The following is a 7,374-nucleotide window of genomic DNA, read 5'->3' on the forward strand; positions in this document are numbered from 1 at the left end:
TGGGCTTCAAAAAATATGTTTTGGGCTTGAGAATAATAAAATGGACTAATTTAATTTTGGAGTCCAAAATAATTGTTCAACCCGAATGATCATAGTTAAACTCAAATTTAGTACTATAAATTTAGAGTAACTTACATAAATCCCTAAATCTTTAAGTGATATTACATAAAATTCTGACTATTTTGTTGATTACATCTTATTCTGATTTTTTGAAATAGTGATACATATGTTAAGTGGTGATACATATAAAAAAGTGATACATTTGAAACAGATTAGATCTTTATTTATGAAAGTAACGGATTATGTTTAATTTCTGCAACGCAAATCATGCCAAAACTGTTACAAGCGTTAAAAATGCAATTCCATTCGACAACAGCTCAAAATTGAAGCAAATCAAAATTTTTAAAGCAAACCAGATTAAAAACTAAAATTTTTTGAGTTTGGACAAAAAAAAGCGATCTTCCTTCTTAATTTTTTATGGGTATGAGTTTTAGAAACTAGATACGATAACTATCAGGTTGACCGTATTGTAATTCATGAAAAAACATCGTACCATGATTTAATGAATGCTATATCAATTTAATTAAAAATTGACTTATCTCTGAAAAGAATTCATGCCAAATACATTGTTCAAGGCAATTCATCAGCGTTGGAGATTCATAATGATATGGCTGTGAAACTTTTTCTTCAAATTTAGAAACATGAAACTATATTCGAAAAGTATCCACTGTGTATTACAACGAGTGATATTGTAATTGACGGTGATGATTTTGACGCGGATGATATGTCAATTGGGTGCTATGATTTTGTTGAGTTGTTTGAACTTGCAGTAGCTGTAGTTGGTAACGTTGAATCTCTGTCAGTTGTTGATATGGGTGATGAATAACTAATAAGTGATTGCTATAAAAAAAACAAAGCTACTCTTGTAATGATAATGCGTAACTATGAAATCAAGCACAGGTTCAATTTCAGAGCAGAGAGATCTGACAAACAGAGATTTGATTTTAGTTTTTCAAAGTCAATTTCTGATTTAATTTGCAATTGATACGTCTGAAATTTGTAGTGATACATTTGCATAATTTACACAGAACTGTGTTGAGTTGTGGATATGGATACTGTTTGTTGTAATACGTGATTCATATAAATACTTGCTTACTGTACATTATGGTATTTTTGAATAACGCATAACCATTTTGGAAGGTGATTCATATGAATGATACATTTGTTATCAGCATATTTTTAAAATGGTGATTCATATGGTAGATGATGTTATTATGTCAGAAAAAATGGTGATACATTTAATTCGAGTTTGATAACGCATAACAACTACAGTTTGATTCATTTGAATGATAAATATGTGATCATTATAATTGATAAATGGTAATTCGTATGGTAACACATAACAATGTTTGTGGTTTTATAGAGTAAAAGTGATTCATATGAATGATACATATGTCATTATTTTTTTTATTAAATGGTGATTCATATGGTAATTGGTGATTCATATAGTAATAGATTAACGAAACTTCATATTTGTGATACATTTTATTGGCGCTTATTTCAGTTATATCTTGTTGTGCAGATCTCCAAAATGTAGTTGGTTATTCAAGGCGTCATGTAAGCTTGGTACTGCTACATTTATAGTACGTACTTTCAATTATGAACATATCTGTCTATCAATGGATAGAGTTTTTGAGCAGCAGCATGCAATAATTGCTTTTGTAGCTGGAATAACAGCTCCAAAGTTATTGAGCCATAAAAGAATAATCACCCCAAATGACATTATTGAAGATATAAAAAGGGAACTTGGTTTGGACATAGATTACATAAAGGCGTGGCGTGTTAAAGAACATGTTTAAAGATATTGAGAGGGCGACCAACAAACAGATATAAGAAAATACCTAACTACGTATACATGTTGAATTCTGTATATCCCAATTCACATATAAGGATGCATAAGTTTCCGGATAATCAGTTCATGTATCTATTCGTAGCATTACATCCTTTTATTAGGAAATTTGAGTATTGTAGGCCTGTTGTGGTAGTAGACGTTAGTCACATGAATGGACCATATAAAGAAACATTTATTTCAGCTAGCACACTTGATGGAGTAGGTATTGCACGTAGTGATTTTTTTATATTTTTCTAGCAAATGATGATAATTGTTATATAAATTAGACATAATGATTGGTTGATGTTATGTATCAGGCCATATATTACCGTTTGCGTATGGGGTTGTAGATTCTGAGAATGATTCCTCCTGGACATGATTTTTCAGCAATTTAAGTGTGCTTTTAGCGAGCGCGATAATATATGTGTTTTCTCTGATAGACATGAAAGCATAATCAAGGCGGTTAGTGTGGTCTACCCATGCATACCACATTTTGCATGTGTTTGGCATCTTTGAAATAATGTCTGCATGAATTATAGAAAGAGCAAGGAGAAGCTGGCCAATGAATTTTTTTGCCATGGCTAAAGCATACAAGTTGGATGATTTTGATGAGATTATGTGTAAAGTGGGAAAGATTGACAATAAAGTAAAGGTATATCTGAAAAATGATGGATTTGAAAAGTGGTCATAAGTTCAGGCTCTAATAGATAGGGAGAGGATGATGACTTTCAATATTGCAGAATGTATCAACTCTCGTCTAGTTGAGGCACGTGAACTGCTAATTTTAGATTTTCTTAAATTGATCAGAATCTTATTTGGTGCGTGAAACCGCAAAAATAGAGACCGATCTAGCTTTCTTGCTCAAAATTCATTGGGAGGTAAGTTTTAATAAATTCTTTAATTGAACGAGGCAAAGTCATCGCATATGATGCTAAGTTATTTAATTATACTATAAGTAAGTTGATTTGAAGACTATTTTAACTTTCTGATAACAGATGTATCAAAGTGATACATCTGAAACTCTTATGTGTCATTTTGATACATCTATACAAATATGCTTCCACTTGAAATCTCATTTTTTATATTTAATTAATCTATAATAGTTATGATTCATATTTAATGTTGACTAAGATAAGTCTTTGTAAAAAAATATTTTTCAGGTAAGGAAATCAACTAACTACATATACGGTGTGTATGAAAAAGGAAGAAATACATTGTTCAATTGGATAATAGAACATGCAACTGTGACAGATTTCAGTTTGATGAGATACCATGCGCGAACGCAATTGTTGTTTTGAAAAGAAAACGTGTAAAGAAAATGAAGTCATATTGCTCTGATTACTACAAAAAGGAGACAATAGTCAAGACTTATGAAATGTCACTTAGTCCAATGACCGATAAACGAGATTGACATATACCACCGGAGGTGTTAGAAGATGTGATTTTGCCTCCAAAATATAAACATCTACCAGGAAGACCTAAAAAGGGAAGAAAAAAGAAAAGTAGCAAAAAAATTTCACCAACCTCTAATTGTTATGGCAAGTGTGGGTATGAAGGCCATAATAGACGCATATGCAACTACTTTTCCATAGAAATATGACATTTTTATTTGAAGTTGACTCAAACTTGTTTACTTAGTTCAATAATTTGAGTTAAATACTCAAAAATTTATTGCTTAAGCTATTTTGTTTACAATGGAAACAAAAATATTTTTTTAAGATCAATATTTATAATTCATTAGTACTATTCTCATATGCAGATATATTAGAGTCCATGATAGTTATGTGATTTATACCATCTATCCTTATTGCATTGTTTATAGATTTCATCAGATGAGGAATGATAGTGATACATTTCCAACATATAATTACAAAGTGATACATATTGAACTTGTATGAATGTTATATAAGTACTATTAATCGTTAGTGAATTAATGTGATTAATATTAGTAATTAAACTCAACAGTTTAATTGGTGATATATTTTCAACATATTGTTTTCAGTTGATACATATTAAAAAATTTATGACTTTTATATGATTCATATTAACCGTTCATAAAATTTATGTGATTCATATTAGTGATGCGTGATTTATTTTTAGGGCTATTTAACACAATTGAAATGTTGGTGATACATCTACAATAAATTAATTACTAGTGATACATATTTGAACATTTGTATTTGTTAACAGGATTATTATGCTACATATCAATTGCAAGACACCTGAAATGCAACTCCAAATAACGCAAATTCGAGATTATTTTTACTAGAAAATGTTAACTTTCACTGTCTTGGTTTATAAAACATTAATGAACGCTGAGAGTCCAATTAAAACAGTATATGTCAATTCTATTCTTGTAAAGTCACCTACTGTTTTCCACCCATAAATTAAGATCAGTACAATATAAATATAATTTTATAAATTCAACTGCCAGCAAAAATTACTTTTGTGATCAAACCAAATGTCACATTGGCTCATCATTGATTCTATATATATTTTTTTCAAATCATAGCTACCAGGTTAAATTCTAAATGACATCTAACCCTTTTAACAAAATTTTAATTGCTCACGAAGGTAACAAGAGTTGTTGTTAAGGTAAAATGTCATGACATTAACAACAAAAAAACTGAAAACTCAATACATAAAATAAGTTGTCTTGAAATATTTATAAATACCTAAACATAAGAAACAAAATATCTAAAAACCCACAAACATAAGAAACCATAATTCTTTTGCCAAACAACAAATACTAGACAACTACGGCTCAAACATCAACCATCTTTGTATCTTCAGGTTGAATGAAAGTGTGTTTAGGCCTAGGCGGATCCTGATTGTCACTAACATAACCATTGCATGCCTTCTTCACCCCATAGTCCCATAACACTGATATGTATCTTGTACGATGTATTTTTGGATCAAACTCTGAAGAAGGTATTTGATGCCCATCACTTAAATATTCAGCATATGCCACAACAAACAAACCATAATCCTTAAAAAATAGAATAATAGGTATTTTATGGGTGTTGTAATCTCTTATTTAAAAGAATACATTTAAAAAAATAAATGGTACATACAACGTGCCACTTGATTGTTGCACAATTCCATCAACAATCTAAACATCAAATGGATGTTGGTCCGTCTTTTTCTTGTATGCTTCTAATAGTGACCAGTCTGTACGATCTTTTTTTAGAAAAAAATATTGTCAAATAAGTTGACAACATTTCAGCAAGCTCTTTTATGTAATCAGCATGACCTCTATGACCTTATAATGAATCAAACACACGAATACATCTTTCCTTGAGCACTAGGACTGCCAACACCCAGTGAAACAACCCCTTATAATTTATTGGCTCATACACCTCATCAACCAAATGTCATGAAATACTGGATAGAATGCATAGTCCTTGAGTAAGCTCACAAATTGATCTCTCTACCGATGCAACTTTCATTGAATGAATATTTTGATCCTGTAAGCTAAGATCAATCTCAAATTAAATCTGGTGATAATGAGTGTATGTATCATGGATGTAGTTTTTGAATATGCAATTTACAGTGATATATCTATATTCACTAGTGGTGGCCAATTTCGCTTTCTTTTGAAGATAGTAAAATACCACATCGATGTCCTGTAATAAAAAATTAAAATGTGTAAGAACATGTGATTCATATAAGTCATACATAAGATCAAGTGTAAAACAGTTGATACTTATGAATTTATAACAACATAGTATATGAATAATACATATTATAGGTTAATTCTAGTTGAGGCATTTTTTTTACATATGTATCACAATGATACATATGAGTACCAGATGTATCACTTTGATATATCTAGTACCAGGAAAGGTAAATTAGACCGAAAACATCAATTTGATTGGGTCATGTTATAAAAATCAGTTTGTGCTTCAATTATAAAAATCAATAAATCTATTACTTGCTATATATATTTCTTTGAGGCATACCTCATCATTTCAATATTTACTTGATTAGGCCATGTCATAAAATTAATTTTTTTCACTGGGTGTGCGACTACAAAATCAACATTTGATTTTAGGTCAGCGTATTTGATCGTGTAGTGCTTATCCTTCCCTTTCCTAAAAGCAAATTATGATTCCAATCAGTATTGAGAGTAATACATATATATGATATTATGAAAGGTGATTCATCAATCTTATCTACTAGCTTGTGTTCTGTATAGTCCAACTGACATCCAAAGAGAGAACTTAGAGAAGAGCTCTTCGACATATGGTTCATAAATGTTGTGAACTTTGAATGGGTAGTTTAACTTTTTGCACGGCTGGATGACCTCTTTATATTTTAATCCAGAATAAAAAACATTGACAAATGATGACTGGTATATTTTTGAAAGTTTCCTATTTCTCTTTGCAGGTTTCTTCCTGACATATGACAGATTAGTCTTGAAGACAGAAACTTGAGAAATAGTTGCAATAGCGTTGTCACTAATATAAGACTGACTATCAGTGTTGTCTTGTTGATTGCATGTGTCAATATCTGCAACAGCATTATCAGTGATCTTTTTTAGATAGGCAGCAGTCAATGGTGGTACATACAAGGTAATTATTTTAGATAAATCTCCATCTGTATTATGAAGGTCTTCTTCAGATTCCTGTGAGACGTATGTAAAAAGTAAACTTAGTTTTATAATAAAGTTTAGATTGGAAATGCCTAAACTATCTATTTGTATCATGATGATATATATGGACCAATATGTATCACTATGATTCATCTGGAAAACTTACATAACAGATAACCAACTTTCGATACTTGAAACTTTAATCATCAGTAGATAGGATTAAAATATTGTTACTAAAAAGTTGTTATGCAACAGATAAAATAAGTTTGCAACCATTATAATGAATAACTTCAACTTACCCAATAATATTTGTGAGCAATTACAAAACAATCTTCGTTATAAGTAAATAGATATTACCTTTGGGCCCTCGTCCCTTATGTCTTTATCTATTTCAGCAATTGTATTATGCCTATATTTTTCTTGTACCTTGTCTGTATACAAACTCTCAGCCTCTAATTTAACGTATGTCAAAATGAACAACTTCTCTGATTGTTTTTTTGGCTTTGGTACTCGTGAACTAACTTTTGCAAACTCCTCAACTATTTTTTATTTCTTTGTAGGAGGGTGTGAAGGTGAACCAGCATCAACCCTCATCTTTTTTAGAAGGTCTACATTTGGAGGAGTACTGAAATCATCAAATTCATGAAGAAATTCAGTCAGAGCAGTCCTTTCAGATTGTTGCTATACAGATATTGTCTATGCTACATTTGTACCATGATTTGTTGGATTAAATGTCAGAGGATTGAGCAAATCAAGTTGGTTCAATTCCTCTAATGACGGGGATAAATTCTTGTGTACAAGCTGCAGCAAAAATAACACAAAATATCAAAAAATTAAAAGTACCTTAAAAATTAACAATAGACATACAAAAGTATCACTGTAAAAAAAA

The sequence above is a fragment of the Capsicum annuum genome, chromosome 3 (assembly GCF_002878395.1).
Source record: "Capsicum annuum cultivar UCD-10X-F1 chromosome 3, UCD10Xv1.1, whole genome shotgun sequence".
NCBI lineage: Eukaryota > Viridiplantae > Streptophyta > Magnoliopsida > Solanales > Solanaceae > Capsicum > Capsicum annuum.